This window comes from Phoca vitulina, unplaced genomic scaffold, assembly GCF_004348235.1.
Source record: "Phoca vitulina isolate PV1807 unplaced genomic scaffold, GSC_HSeal_1.0 scaffold47, whole genome shotgun sequence".
In the NCBI taxonomy this organism is placed as follows: domain Eukaryota; kingdom Metazoa; phylum Chordata; class Mammalia; order Carnivora; family Phocidae; genus Phoca; species Phoca vitulina.
The window spans coordinates 7,717,547-7,734,274 of record NW_022589750.1 but is presented as its reverse complement, the minus strand read 5'-3'; positions in this window follow the sequence as shown (position 1 = coordinate 7,734,274).

Here is a 16,728-nt window from a genome sequence, read left to right as displayed (position 1 = left end):
ACAAGGTGTTGAATAGACATGCTCCTGTTTGGCTAACAGATTTTTCCTTCATTTTAAATCCTTTCCAAAAATGGGGGCAGGGTATGATCAAGTGCACAAATTAATGCATAAGTTTTTATTTATTTACTTAATTATTTATTATCTTTTTTAAAAAGATTTTATTTATTTATTAGAGAGGGAGAACAAGCAGGGGGAGTGGCAGGCAGAGGGAGAGGGAGAAGCAGGCTCCCCACTGAGCAAGGAGCCCGATATGGGGCTCGATCCCAGGACCCCGGGATCATGACCCGAGCCAAAGGCAGACACACACACCTAACCGACTAAGCCACCCAGATGCCCCAATTTATTGAGAGAAACCAGAGCAACTGTTTTTTGTGAGACATGGCCTAAAAGATGACTACATCCTGGTGTGATTGGTCAGGAAGTGCATTCATCTATCTAAATGTTTGTAATTAAGTTACCCCACGTCACTAGTCTCAAAGCATACTCTTCTGAAAAGTAATCCCCAGAGGTACTTCTGGAGAGAACAGGGTTACATGGCTGTGCACAATGATTTGGCCACCCGTAGCTGCAAGTGAAGCTGTCCCAGATCACATCGAGGTAATGTTAAACCTGGGGAACAAGTAAGGAATGGATTTTGGGTAAGCAACTAAAAGAGTCTGCCACAGGGGCACCTGGGTGGCTCAGTTGGTTGGGTATCTGACTCTTGATTTCGGCTTAGGTCGTGATCTCAGGGTTGTGAGATCAAGCCCCGCGTCAGGCTCCGTGCTTAAGATTCTCTCTCTCCCCCCTGCCTCTGCCCCACCAGGCTTTCTCTCTCTGTAAGAGTCTGCCACAGTTTTGTTGGACCTGCTGCTTAGCAAACATTTTGAACACAACCCATTTTGTGAAATGCCATGAAAACCTGGGAAATGGTAGCCTAACACACACACACACACGAACAAATAGTTTGGGGGATTGGAATATGTTTGTGTTGACAATTTTTACTTACTCTAAGGTGAATCAGACTTCCTGATTTGAAACTATCATGTTTCATTACTTACTTTTACTGGACAGGTTTCTTTAGAAAACACCATATAGAAGCCCTGACCTTTACAGTGTCGCTTAATGGGACTTGCAGAGGTAGGCCTCAGACATCCATAGAGCTCGACCTTTTCATTTCATATATTTGGAAAGTGAGGTCCAGAGAAGCTAATTTACTCTAAGTGGTAGAACCTCCTCTCCAGACACCCAGGCCAGCCTTTTTCTGTCTCATTATAGTCTCTATCTCATCCCTTACCCTACCTGTAGTAACTCTGCTCGTAAAATGACGTAGGTGTGGATGTTACCAGGTGTGCCACTAAGAGCCCAGCTTTTGGAAGGATGGTCAAAGAGATTAAAGTATTGGGTTTCAGGCACCGGAGTGGCCCAGCTGGTTGGGCGTCTGCCTTTGGCCCGGGTCATGATCCAAGGGTCCTGGGATCGAGCCCCAAATGGGGCTCATTGCTCAGCGGGGAGCCTGCTTCTCCCTCCCCCTCTGCTTGCTGCTCCCCCTGCTTGTGCTCGTGCTCTTTCTTTCTTGTCAAATAAATAAATACAATCTTAAAAAAATAATACTGAGTTCGACTTCACATCTTTGGATTCAGTCTTCTGAGATTTCTGGTCTTCGGATTTTCTTCTCAGAATCTACTGCCATTACCCATCACCTTTGATGGTTCTTCTGGTCCCGTGACTTTTGGGAGTGGTTGGAGACAAGACAGGCCTAGGTACGTTCCTTGCCTGAGAGAGGTCTCCTGCTTTGAAAGGGGCCCAGAAGAAGGGTGGATGCTCAGACTCCTAGTTCGATGGGCTCCCACCAGGTCTAGCTCTGCTCACCAGAGTTAGAGCTTCCACATAAGCGGATGTGTCCAGAACCTTAATGTAATCGTAAACAATGGCTTTTAAAGAGGGCACATACTGAATGGAGCACTGGGTGTTATGTGCAAACAATGGATCATGGAACACTACATCAAAAACTAATGATGTAATGTACGGTGATTAACATAATAATAATTTAAAAAACCCCAATGGCTTTTAGCTGCCCTCCTCTTCCTTTGGAGGCTTAGTAAAGGTGAACTGCTGCTAGAGTAGGCACTCGGGTGTGAGGAAGCGTGGAGTATTTCAGGACCCTGCCTTTGGCCGTCTGTCTCTACGTGGCAGCGCCACCGAGCTGATCATGCCGGTTCTTGAAGTGTTAGAAGAGCTGTACCCCAGGCCTAGCTGCTGCCTCCGGAGTGGAGAGGCCTGGGAGGGAGGTGCGCAGAGCCGTAGGCAGCCCCACAGCAGATAGGAGGGAGCCCCTTCTCCCTGCCCCAGCCTTGCTGCACTGCCATCCCTTACTGGCAGAGCCAACCCCCGAGCCTGCAGGAGTGGGGTTTGCCAGCTCCCAGCTCCAGCACCACTAAGACCAGCCTACAAGGTAGATTGGAGCCAGGGCAGAGAAACGGCTGCGAGTTCTCTTTGAATAGATGTTCCACTCGAAGTGTGCTGCTTAGAGTTCACAAATCAGCCTCCTATGAGCTTGAAATCAGTTCCTCTGACCTGCTAATAGTTCCTCCGGGGTAGCTGGTAACATCAGGATAGGATCTGAGTCTAAGATCATGCCAATCAGATCCAACTGTAACTCAGATTCAGCTGTAACCAGCTGCACTTTGGGATCTGTAACCGGCTGCACTTTTCCCTCTCAACTCCCCAGGGCTGCTTCCATACATGAGTTTTGGGATACCAGAAGGGAAAAGTGCAGAATGCAGAAAAAAGGAAAAAGCAGCAGGGAGATGCCTGATAGGAAATTCTGTCCACTGACATGGCCTTCTGCCTTCTTAAATAACATTCTAATTTTGTGAAGGGAAGCAAGATGCCCAGTCCCAGGAGGTGAATCCTGATCGCCTTCGGTCCATCAGAGTAATCTCGGTCACATTTCCCAGAGTTAACTCCGGAGATGGCCACGTTACACAGTCTGGCTCAAAAGATAGGAGTAATTTTGTTTACTGCTGAAAAAAAACAGGCATACCAAGGAAGGTGCTTTCTTTTTTTTTTTCTTTTATTTATTTATTTATTTATTTTTCAACAGAGAGAGAGACAGCGAGACAGGAAACACAAGCAGGGGGAGTGGGAGAGGGAGAAGCAGGCCTACTGCTGAGCAGGGAGCCCGATGCGGGACTCGATCCCAGGACGCCAGGATCATGACCTGAGCCGAAGGCAGACGCTCAACGACTGAGCCACCCAGGCGACCAGGAAGGTGCTTTCTTGGCCCTTTCCCTTTCATTCTCAGGAAGCAGGGCTGAGAATATAATTCCCGGCCCTGAGGCAGCCATATTTGCAGCTATGAAGTGACAAGTTTGAGGACAAGAAAACAGGCAGTGGAAGGCAGGGTGGAAGAAACAGAGCCCAGTTTTGGGGTGAAATTGTTGAGCCAGGGGTGCCTGGGTGGCTCAGCTGGATAAGGGTCTGCCTTCGGCTCAGGTCATGATCCCGGGGTCCTGGATTGAGCCCCATATCGCACACCCTGCTCATTGGGTAGCCTGCTTCTCCCTCTCCCTCTCCCACTCCCCCTGCTTGTGTTCCCTCTCTCTCTCTCTCTTTCAAATAAATAAAATCTTTAAAAACTAAAAAAAAAAAAAAATTGTTGAGCCACTGCCCCAAGTCTGGAACGTCCATTGCAGACATATTGCTACAAGCATATTGTTATACTTGAGCTACTGTGTAGTTTCCTATTCTTCACATCCTGGATGATCAATTCGACGAGTAGGACGGGGAGTTAAGCAAACTGGCATTGCAGTTTGCTGAGGACAGATGACGTGGAGAAGCAACTGGAATCATGTCAGATATCCGAAAAGTATGTCCTGTTCAACAAAAAATAAAATTTGAATATGGTGGCTGTTTCTAATTCGATATAAATCCACAGTGGTTTAAATAACACCAAAATAAAAGAAGCCGTTTTGTGCAGATGCGTTTCCTGTCCTTTTGCTTGTTGTTTTCTGTGCGCATGACTCCTTTGATGATGTCAAAATTCCTGCTTCCCCACATCAGGAAAGCATTCCTTTCCTGGTCCCCTCCTCGGCATCCTAGGGCCTAGTGGGAGAATATAATGAAATGTTCCAAGAGTAGCAGGAAACAAATCCTTTGGGGCACTATTCATTGAGAAAATCATAACCCACTGAGAGCATCCTTAAACACACATTTTCTATTAGCTACTAGCAACTCCTAAAAATGGTTCTTGCGTATTTTGGTTAGGTGACCTGTCAATATTATGAAAATAGAGAATTCCAAAGTACAAGGAGGCCTGCTAAAGGCAAATTAATAAGAATCCCAAAGAAGTTATTCTCACAACAATTATTCATTTATAAGCTACCAGGAAAGCATGGACATCACATCTTTTCTAAAATGAGTTACCAATTCTAGGGGCACCTGGGTGGCTCAGTCAGTTAAGCGTCTGCCTTCGGCTCAGGTCAAGACCCCGGGTCCTGGGATCGAGCCCCGCATCGGGCTCCCTGCTCAGCAGGAAGCCTGCTTCTCCCTCTCCCGCTCCCCCTGCTTGTGTTCCTTCTCTCTCTCTCTGTCAAATCAAATCAATCAATCAATAAAATCAGTTACTAATTCTCATCTGTGGACTTTCCTTCTCCCTGCATTTTTACCTTTAAGGCAGTCAAGAGCAGAAAATGAAGATGTTGTTACCTTTTTTGAAATAAAGATCAACGCATGTTTGCAAAAACATGTCATTGATTTAGTACCTCCTGTGTATTAAATGTTTTGTTGCAGCGTCTCATTCACTTCTACAAGAACCCCAATATGTGTTATTCCCATTTTCAGATGAGAAGAGCTTAAGACCATCAGAGGTTAAATAGTTTTCCTCAAGTTCACGCAGCTTGAAAGTAAGTGCCACAACTAGAATTTAAACCTTTCTAATTCCATGTGTTCTTAATCCAATCCTGGACTGTCTCCCATATTTTATATATTATGGAGCCCTCATTATCTGGTGTTTTTTCATACCAGCCTAGAGTTTCACATTTCATCAAACTAGTGAAGTTCTTGAAGTTCAGCCTCAAAAAACTACTTGATTTTACATTTTCTGACTTGGGTTCAATTTCCTTTGACCTCGGTTTCCATATTTATAGAACAGGAATACTAATACCAGGTCTACCACTTAAATTACATTGCACTTTCAATACTTAATGAGAATTCACGTCTGGACACCTTCAAATAATATTCATTCTGGAGGTCTACCTAAGACCTACTGAATCAAAAAATCTTTGGGAGTGGGCCTGGGAATCCAGTTAATGACTTCGTTATTTTATAAAAATCATATAAGCTTTGTATTAAAAATGTCAGGAGGACAGAAAAAGAAAGCATTTCCAGGAGAGAGAGCTACCCAAGGAAGGCAATGGGGGAGTGGGGAGGGAGATGATGATATAACCTATTTATTAGATTCTCCCTGTGTGCCAGAAGTTACGTATCTTATCCCATCTCATCACGTTTCACCTTCTCAGCAGTCTTCTAACAAATTATTATCCACATTTTGTAGATAAAGTAATTGAAGTTCATAGTCTTTGGGAAATCTGTATTCATTTCCTAGAGCTTCCATAACGAACTGTTGGCTTAAAACAGTTGTGTATTGTCTCCCAGTTACGGAGGCCAGAAGTTTGAAATCAAGTTCTCAGCAGGGGCCATGTTCCTTCTGAAGCCTCTAGGGGAGGACCTTCCTTGCCTCTTTCAGCTTCCGACTGATCGCTCCAGGCATTCCATTCCTTGGATTGTGGCAGTGAAACTCCAATCTCTGCCTCTGTCTTCATGTGGCCATCGTCCTTCCGTGTCTATGTCTGTGTCTTCACATGGTGTTCAATGTGTGCGTGTGTCCAATCTCCCTTTTCTTATAAGGACACGAGTCATTGGATGAGGGCCCACCCTAATGACCTCATCTTCATTTGATTACATCAGCAAAGACCCTGCTTCCAACTAAGGTCATGTTCATGGGTACTGGGGAATAGGACTTCGACGTATCTTTTTGGGGGACACAATTCGACCCATGACACTGCCCCAGATACAGTGGCTGTTGACGTGTGGAACTAGGTTCAAACTTAGGTGATGCCAGGATCTCTCCCCTTGGCCTGTCAGCCAGGACACATACCATCTCACTGAATGCACAGGGGAAATTTTAAAGCAATGCCTTGAGAAAGGGGAGAAAAAATCTTGCAACTATTCCGTAAAAATTTATTTACAAGAGGACAAAACTTTGGGTTGGTCTCAGACATTTCCTCTGCAACAGTTAGATGCCAAATGACTCCACGGGGTTTTGAGGTGGAAAAATTTATGGGCTAAGAACTTGATACTCAGCGATTTGTCTTTCAGTGGGACAGGCGGACGTTCTCAGAAACGCAAGGGCTCAGAAAATATTCCACTTGTTGAAAAACTATTTGAAGATACATTCCAGTGGCTCACAGGGTTTGGGATTATATAGACCACAAAACATTTCAAAAATAATTCAGTAACCAACACAGCATTGCCAACTTTTAACCTTGTAAAGGCATTTAAAACAAATCAAACTACCATCTAGTGTACATAGAATTGCTCCATAAAAGATAGATCGTTTTAATGCCAAAAATATTAAAAGGGTATAATCTGATAGCTATTTAAATTGAATAGTTTTGCTTTATGAAAAAGAAAATACTCATATGTGATATATTTGACCCTAGAGTTAGTGAAGAACTTTTTTCACAGATAAGATCTCATTCATGAATGGGTGTTTGAAAAGCAGGAACTGACAGGAACACAGGGAAGGACATCAACTGAGTGCTGGCTAGCATTCGTGATTTATGCAACTGAGGGAAAAATATTATTTGAAACTGAACGTAATCATTTCCATTTTCTAAGGAAAGTTTCAGTGGGAAAATAAATCTTGGGAGTGCTACTCCCTTCCACATGCAGAGGATGGTGGAGGGTAGAGAAGGAGATAACTTGCTCCCTCACTCAACATCTGGGTTTCCACTTAGTTTTTCCAAGTTCTCATGAAAATATTCATGAAAGGACCACTAGTCTAAAATGATGGCTTGCACTCACACATTTAATTAATTCTCCCCCGCCCCCCAGATTTTCTATGAAAAGAACATGTGTGCATGTGAAATCAGGGGTTAGTGCCCACTTGGCTAGAATTTCTAAGAACTCCTGCCATTTAGAGTATGTAGGTGAAACCAGATTGAGAAAAGAGCCCATCAGTCCATGATTCATGACACAGAAAGGGCAAGACTCACGTCCGGAGAACGAGGGGTGGGGGGCCACAAAGCAAAATTCAACCAATCCCTCCCTCCCCGGACTTAGAGCTAGAGGGCCCGGGAGCCAGGACAAACAATCTGGGAGTGAGTGTATCAGGTACAGACACAGAGGCTGCTTGATGCATTCACTCACCTTTCTACTTGGCATGAATTGCTCGGCTCAGGAAAGGAGGGCAGCAGCAAGAGGGGCTTAACACAGAGGAAGTGGGGTCTGCTGCCCCTGCAGCTTGGGCGAGTGTGAGCTAGAACTGCAATCCGGAAGAGAAGCTTTTAGGCACGGCAGTGAAGTTCCTACTTTATATCTGTCCCCTTCCTCACCGGCTAGGCGAATGGAGATCCTATCCCTATCCGGTAGAAATTAAAATTATATATAGAGCTACCCTATGACCCAGCAATTGCACTCCTGGATATTTACCCCAAAGACACAGATGTAGTGAAAAGAAGGGCCATATGCACCCCAATGTTCGTAGCAGCAATGTCTGCAATAGCCAAACTGTGGAAGGAGCTGAGATGCCCTTCAACAGATGCATGGATAAAGAAGATGTGGTCCATATATACAATGGAATATTATTCAGCCATCAGAAAGGATGAATACCCAAGTTTTACATCAACATGGATGGAACTGGAGGAGATTATGCTGAGTGAAAGAAGTCAAGCAGAGAAAGACAATTATCATATGGTTTCACTTATTTGTGGAACATAAGGAATAGCATGGAGGACATTAGGAGAAGGAAGGGAAAAATGAAACGGGGGAAATCAGAGGGAGAGATGAACTATGAGAGACTATGGACTCTGAGAAACAAACTGAGGGTGTTAGAGGGGAGGGGGGTGTGGGGATGGGTTAGCCCAGTGATGGGTATTGAGGAGGGCACGTACTGCATGGAGCACTGGGTGTTATACGAAAACAATGAAGTGTGGCTCACTACATCAAAAACTAATGATGTATTGTGTGGTGACTAACATAACATAATAAAATAAAATTTAATAAAAGAAATTAACATTATGGCGAATGAAAACGCAGTCGATTCCCTTATCACAGTAACAAGAGACACGTGAATACTTACTGAGGAAGGAAGTTGCAGCCTTTCCTAAGGGACTATACTGTGGTAACATAGTAAATCCGCAAACCTGTGTAGCTTGACACAAACCAAAGGTTTCTGTCTTGCTCACTTAAAGCTTGACGCAGGCCGGGTGACTTCAAGATTGCCATCCTCCAGGCAGTGACTCAAGGATGTAGGCTGATTCCACCTTGTGATTGTGACTCCACCACTCTCAAGATGTGGCCTCTATGGTCGTCACCTTAGCGGAAGAGAGTGTGAAAGACTCACATATGCTCTTAATTCCCTCTAATCGGAAATGGTAAATGTCTCTTATGTTCCCAGCTCATGGCTCAGAACTAATCGGATGGCCCCACCCAACATAACTATAATGTATGAAAAGACATACCATCTTTCTGTATTAGGAGAAATAATAATTGTCCTGCTGTTAATTCTCTCCAATATAATCTATGGCTGTAACATAATCCTAATGAAGTGCCTAATAAAATGATTCCAAAGTGTTTCAGGAAGAATAAACCAGCAAGAATAGCAAAGAAAAGTCAGGATGGAATGGAATGGAATGGAATAAGATAGGGCTCCCCATTAAGGGATTATAACATAGTGGAAAGGGCCCAAGAGCTAAAATAATTTGGTGGTACTTGCCCAAGAATAGATAGCAAGATCATTGAAAAAGAATGGGAAGTCCGAGAACAGACCAAAGACTATATAAGTATTTCACATATTAAATAAGGGAGATACATTAAATCAGTATGGAAAAGAGTGCTTATTTAAATTTAAATTCCAGTTTTTATTATTTAAGTTTTTATTTAAATTCCAGTTTGTTAACATACAGTGTAATATTAGTTTCAGGTGTACAATGTAGTGATTCAACCCAGTGCTCATCACAACAAGTAAGAGTGCTTATATTAAAAACAGTGTAGGGGAGTGCCTGGGTGGCTCAGTTGGTTAAGCGTCTGCCTTCAGTTCAGGTTATGATCTCAGGGTCCTGGGATCAAGCCCCATGTCGGGCTCTCCTCTCAGCGGTGAGTCTGCTTCTCCCTCTCCTTCTGTGATCTCTCTCACTTTCACTCTCTCTCAAATAAATAAAATCTTTAAAAATATATAAAAATAAAAACAGGATAGGGACCACTGAATTATCCCTTGGGAGAAAAAATGTCATGTCTATTTCTCACACTATTCTCTGAAATTTATTTTGGGTGGATTAAAATTTTTAAATAAGTTAATAGAAGAAAATATAGACTTGGGAAGGGTAGTCTAAGTACAACTTAAATCACAGAATCCATAAAGAGAAAGATATATGCATTTTTTAACCTAAAAATTTAAAACTTTTCTGTGTTCCAAAGAGCAAATCAAGTTAAAAGGCAATCAAAAATGAGGAAAGAAATTGCATCGCATAAGACAGACAAGGAAATACCACTATTAAAATGTGAACAGCCTTAAAGATAAATACTAAATGCAAATACATATAAAAACTATATCAACAGAGAAGAAGATAATATAATTTTCAATAAACATGATAGGGCTCCTGGGTGGCTCAGTCATTAAGAGTCTGCCTTCGGCTCAGGTCATGGTCCCGGGGTCCTGGGATCAAGTCCCCCATTGGGCTCCCTGCTTGCAGGGGGCCTGCTTCTCCCTCTCCCGCTCCCCTGCTTGTGTTCCCTCTCTCACTGTGTCTCTCTTTGTTAAATAAATAAATAAAATCTAAAAAAAAATAAAAATAAAAAAATAAACATGATAAAACTTCAATATCATTAATGTAAGAGAAGTACAAATTCCAAGAAAAAAAAGTGATATAGTGCTCTACCTATTGAATTGGCAAAGATAAAAAAAAGAATAATCATCACTCAGTGCTGTTAGAGTCTAGGATGATGAAGGAACGTAACCTTGAATACTCTCTCTGGAAAGTGGTTTGTATTAGAAGCCTCAAAAAGTTCTAATCTGTGCATTCTACTTCAAAGGATTTATCCTGAGGAAATAATGATGGATTTGTAGAAATAATTATCTATTAAAATATTTATCCAAGCTCAGTTTCAGGAACAAAAATGTGAGAGCAGCCTGAGTATTCAGTTCTTGGTAAATGTCCAATAATATGTCTTGACTGAATAAATTGTTTTATGTCCATATGTGCAGACGTTGTAAATATTGTTGTAAAGGTTGTTTATAGGCATTAAAATGTTCATAGGCTCTTTTTGAATGAACAATGCAAGTTACCTACAGTATGTTCCTATTTTAATTCTGAAGAGTTTATATATGCATTAAAAATTCTAGAAGCATATGTTCAAAATTAGCAGTGGTTCCTTCTGGTTGGTAGAATTAAGGCAATTTTAAATATTCCCTTTGATTGTCTGTATTTTAAAACACATTATACAATAAGCATGCCTTAATTTTAAAAATGGACAAGGTAGAGGGGAAAATAATTGTGGGACCCCTGGAGGGCCCCCTGCCAAGATCCAGAACGTGGATCAACAAAAGAGAATAACTGTTTTGCCCTTATGGCTCCCTAAAAACACATAGTCCAGAGTTGGCTGCATACTTTGTGGTAGCTTTGTATTCCCAGGGCTGAGTTTTGCAAACAAGCTTAGCAAAGTACAGCGTGTGCCCCTTCAGGTGGTTTTTGGAGCTCCTCAGGTATGAGTAACACTAGCTCATTTATCTTTGGATGAGTTTGTGTGGAGGGCTGAGGTGATGACAGAGCCTGAGCTGAGAACAATGTTTATTTATATCTGCACACAATAATTCATGTCTCTCTAAATGTAGGTCTCTCTCCTAATTTGCTCACAGTTTGCAAACATTTGCTGTTCTCTCCACTGGTGATCCCTCGTTTGGTTTGGCTGGGCTTGAGCAAATGGTGAGGAACATGACAGTAAATGTTGCTGAATGCTGTAATTCATTCATGGAAAGGGAACATTTGCTTATACTGATATATGCTGGAAACGCTGAGATCTCTAGACTTGTGTTTTGCACCTTGACAACTAATTAATATCTGCAGGGTTTATTCTCAAAGATGTTTTTGACTCTGTGTGTGTGTGTGTGTGTGTGGCCAGTTGGGGTCCTCCACAATGTCCTGGTTAGGTGCTGAGCCTTTTGCTGAGCCTATGGAATACCTTTACAGAATGAAAATTCCTATGAGCCTAGGTTTACTATGGAAATTTTCAAATATGTAAAAAGCAAAGAAATTCATATAATGACCCTCCTCAGATATGGGTAGGGGTAATTGCTTCAGCAACCATCAACGCATGGCCAATCTTATTTTCTTTATAATCCCAACCACTCTCCCACACCAACTGTTAGATGCTGCTGAGGTGGAGTTCAAGTCAGAAGTCTTAGACTCTAATAAGTAACTGTGAATTGTAGGGTGAGAAAGAACAGAGCAGAGGAGTTGGGAATCAGGTAGACCTGATCTGAATTCAGGCCTAACTACTACAATTTGCTGGTTGATTGATCTTAGGCCATTGGACTTTTCTGACCTTCCTCTGTAAAATGGAATTATAGTGTATAATTTATAGGACAACTAAGTTAAACGCATGGTACCTGTAAAGTACCAAGCACCATTCTTTGTATCCAGCAGGTACTTAATTATTATTTTATTACTCTTTCAATTCCTCTCTCTAGAGTAGAACATCTAAAGTATAGAAAGTCCTCTACAATATTAAAGTTCCCAAATAGGCCAATGAAGAGTCATGACCCACTTGCTGAGGTCATTAGTCACGAATGAGTACCTTTTGAGAGTAAAATCTGCAACTGGCCATTATATTTAGCATAAGCTGCTGCCTTCTCAGTGTAAATGGTGAATACATGCATACCAACATTATCCAAAATTTCACCAACATTGGCCTGAACAAATGAAAGGAAATCCCCCCATTAGCTAGCCATTTATTTGGGTTAATTCTATAGACACAAACAAGGCAATCACTGTGTTCTCATTAGCCGAGTCAATGAGGTTTTCAGCCTTGGTTGTCAACCTTTCAGCAAGGAAATGCAAAACAGAACATGTACGTTTCAGTGGGTAGCTAGGGTGTTAGGGAAGGTAGGAAGCCTGAGAAGCTACTTCTCAGGGTGGTTTGACCTACAAATGAATTGAGGTGGGGTGAGGTTGGGGTGCAGGGACAGTGGGGCTTTGAATAGCTGGGGGAGATATGGGAGCATGATTTGCCTGGGTAATGTGTGCTGAATAGGAATAAAAGTCACCGAACTTGGCCCCAAGGAATACCCTGGATAAATGTTAACATGTATTCCATTCTGGTTCAGGGTCTGTGTGAACACAGTGAAAACTTCTAGCTCAAAATCAAGAGTAAGATATTTTGGAAGAGGCCCATTCATTTCTTAACCATTCTTCCCAATTAATTTCTGATCTGAAGCAAGTCACTCTGCCCTAATAAGTATTCTTCTTATCATCTTGGCTTTGAGAAATGGGTTTGTCGCTCGTGTTGAAAGGATACATGTGTTATTAATTGTGCTTGTGGTTGCCGCAGAAATGTGCTACTTAGATTTCCTTCGAGGAAGAACCTGCCGTTCACCTGTAAGGAGTGCAGTTAGCTGACAGCCTCCGATGCTGACACCTGCAGGATCCAACCCAGCTTTTGAGCTGACACCATATTCTTTCTATTTTTTTTTAAGATTTTATTTATTTATTAGAGAGAGAGAGAACGCGCACTGAGCTGGGAGGAGAAGGAGAAGGAGTTTCCCCTTGAGCAAGGAGCCCAACGCAGGGCCTGATCCCAGGACCATGGGATCATGACCTGAGTTGAGTAGAAGGCGGACGCTTAACGGACTGAGCCACCCAGGCACCCCCACCATATTCTTTCTAGAAATGTCCCAACCAGCGACTAAGCATGGCGTGAGTACTAGGGCTTGGCCATTTCTGCTGGATGTGGGGCTCTTCCAGGGCTCCCCATTGGATTAACCTAACCCTTGTCAAATCTGTATCATAATCTGAGGCTTTCCCTGGGCGTCCTGCTTCCCTCCTCTTTCTTCCTGAGAGTCAGATCTCCATCAGGATCTCTAAGCTTTCTCTGTCCAATTCTGCTTCCTGCCCCTTTTATTTTTCACGGGTATCCCACCCCTTCCACTAACCAGCTCGCAATCCTAACTCCGTTTCAGAGGATCCACCTGACACATGTGGTGTGACACCTGCCTTCCAAAATTACAAGGAACTATCTCATTTAGAAACAAGATAGTAGCAAACTCCAAACGTAAATGCTTAAATTGCAAAAGTTTATGCCATGTGCAAAAACAGCCATATTTTAAAAAAACAACTTCGCGTGGTGATAGTATTCTTTCATCCTGGATCTAACATTTCAGAGTTTTCCTTACAAGCCCCATATTTCCCTTGGCCATGTCTTTTGTGACCAATTAGACGATGACATTATTCCTTCCTGGCCTTCTTTCCGGAATGAAGACTATGATTCTTTCGTTCTACCCTTATCAATCAGTGCCTTGACCTTTTAACTTTTCCAAGTATGCATTTCTTGAAGGTTTTCAAAAGTTTTCTTTAAAGTGATGTCTTACATAGAATCAAGACAAGAGAAGTCTCTGTGTTGAAGTTATCTGAGTCCACGTGTCACAGAACACACACACACACACACACATACACACACATCTTAGTGATTCTGCTTCTCTGATGGAAACTTACCCGATACACAGTAGACAACCCAACTTTGGAATGGCGGTCCCATCCCATCGTGAGGGACTCAGCCCCCTTGTCTTCTAGCTCAACCACCCTTATTACAAGAGCTTCAATCCTCAAGATCCCAAGGTAGAGACCTCATACTGCAGTCATCATTTCCTGTTCCAGGAAAGAGAAGGGGAAGAAGAAAAAGCCAAAAAAAGGGGGGCTTTCCCCCCATGTTTCACTCAACAACCACCATTTACATCCTTCCTCTTTTTCCCCCAAATTCAAGAGCGGTCGAGAAGTGGAGTTGTTTAATGTGGTCACTTCTGAGGATTTCAATTACCAAGAAAATGAGACATGGATGGTGGAAAGTTGAATGTCCATCTCTGCGAGAGATGGGAAAGGGGTGTAGCCCCAAACTTGGGAACATGAAATCCCGAAGTCTAAACTATATCTCTGTGTACCTTCAAGGAGCAGCTAATGGAATAGAGTAGAAGAGCAGGGCATAACATGGACTCCATATAAGTGTGCAATGGAAATTAGATGTCTAAGACTGATGTGGAGGACCGGAAATAATTTCTGGGCAGTTTTTGTAAAGGGGAGGATACACTTACCTGGGCAAAGTTTTCTGGAAGAGGTCACTTTACACCCTGATTTCAAGAAGTTTAAGGATGTAGCAGAGTGGAAAGACTATTGGGGATGACGAGAATGTGGCAGGGGGTGGGGGTGGGGGACCGAAGAAAACAAAAATAAAAATAAAACATTTCTGATTTGAAGTTGGTGACGAATGGATACTAGTGACGATTGTTTTGAATGGCGTACTTTCGATTTCAGGGTCTGTGTCTGAATCCGGATGCACGAGATGTGCATTTCTGTAAAAGTGAAAAGTAATGTGGATTTTTCCTTGTTTTCGACTTGTAAACCAGAAAGATTTTTGTTGTTGTTGTTGCTGTATACGGAAGACTTTTAAACAGAACACATTTTTAAAAAATCCATATTAGAAAAAATATATATATCTTAACTCAGAAACAAACTTTATAACACTTCTCAAGACTTTTCCAGGACTGTCCCCTTCAAATAATAACTAGGGCAAATCTGGTATAAAGGCTGGAGAGCTGAAGAAAGTTTAGAAGAGGAGCCAAATAGGAAAATTACTGTATTAATTTTTTTCATTCATTTCTTCCAACTATTGCTTCATAGAGAAGAATGCCAGAGACCTTTATTTACCATGCCTGTATTTATTTACCACGCTGCTGCTTTTAAAATGGGTCAAGATGTCCTATTTTGTTTTAAACATCTTTTTTTAAATACAATTATGCTTTTCCATTTGGGCTCAAAACTAGTTTGTTTCTTTAAAATGAGAAGACAAACATGGTGAGCTTAGGTAACTTAAGATGCTTTAAGCATCGACAAAAGAATCGGTACGTCATACAGATTATGAATTTATCCACAAACTATAAAATATTTGTCCTATTAGAAAACTTTGTCTAGGGCGCCTGGGTGGCTCAGTCGTTAAGCGTCTGCCTTCGGCTCAGGTCATGATCCCAGGGTCCTGGGATCGAGTCCCACATCGGGCTCCCTGCTCAGCGGGAAGCCTGCTTCTCCCTCTCCCACTCCCCCTGCTTGTGTTCCTGCTCTCGCTGTCTCTCTCTCTGTCAAATAAATAAATAAAATCTTTAAAAAAAAAAAAAAAAGCTTTAAAAAAAAGAAAACTTTGTCTAGCATGTAAGGATGTGTTCAGGATATCTCCACTATTTAGTATCAGAAAAATCTGAATTTGCTTAAGAATTCCTTAAATGTTGTTTTAGAGAATTACACTGTTTAAAAAAAACACACACACAAGAAACCAAAAATGTTTTTCTAAGGAACTACATCGTTTGCCAAGTTAAGAAATATGCACTTAGTGCTGATTAAAAGCATGATGTTATGTAGTATTAGAAATCTCCGTCTCAGAATAAACAGTGGTGCCTGACTGGGCAGAAGAAAGTGTAGCAGGTGTAACTCTCAGCCTACAAATACAGGGAAGCAAGAAATGTATCCTCTTTTATTCAATTTATTTTCTTTTTCCTGTAACCACTTACCTTGTAGCCCAAGGTTCTATTCTACCATGATGGAGGAAATTTAGACTCAATCAACTCTGGGTCCACTGTCCTTTGCACTGTCCCCCCAGCCCCCCCAAATACTGGTAAGCTTATCTAATAAGAAGGTGGACATTTGTCAGGGGGAGGAGTGACAGGTCAGAGAAAAGCAGGTATTCATCATTTGAGTTCTGGTTACAATTTTGGTTTTTTCCAGCTAGGCTCTTCTGTCCGTGCTCTCTCCTTCCTCCATTTCCTTGTCTGTGAAGTTCACAGTGGAGCTGTTTCTCCATCCTTCGGCAAGGCGCCTTGTGACGCAGCAGTTTCTTTGCTGTTCCTGCAAGATGTGATGTTGCTTCTGCCTAGATATGTCCCATAACCATTTCTTCTCTTCAGTCTTCCTGTCTTCCCAGGAATCTATATGGGGATTGCAAATCTAACTCCTCTCCTTACCCCCTGACCTTCCTGGGCCCGATTTAAGCGCAGGAAACAGAGCCTCTCGCTCAGGAACCACCCTCTCCCTAGGTCTCTGTGAGCATATATATATATATATATATTGCCTTTGTGCAAATCAGAAAAAGGCACCCATCTGGATGGTCCAAATAGGAAACAGTGTGCCCTGTGGGTGGATGAAGCCATGCAGACTTACTGCTTAGTGAGCCGAAGTACCTTTGTGCAAAGAAAAAGGCCTCCTTCTTCTG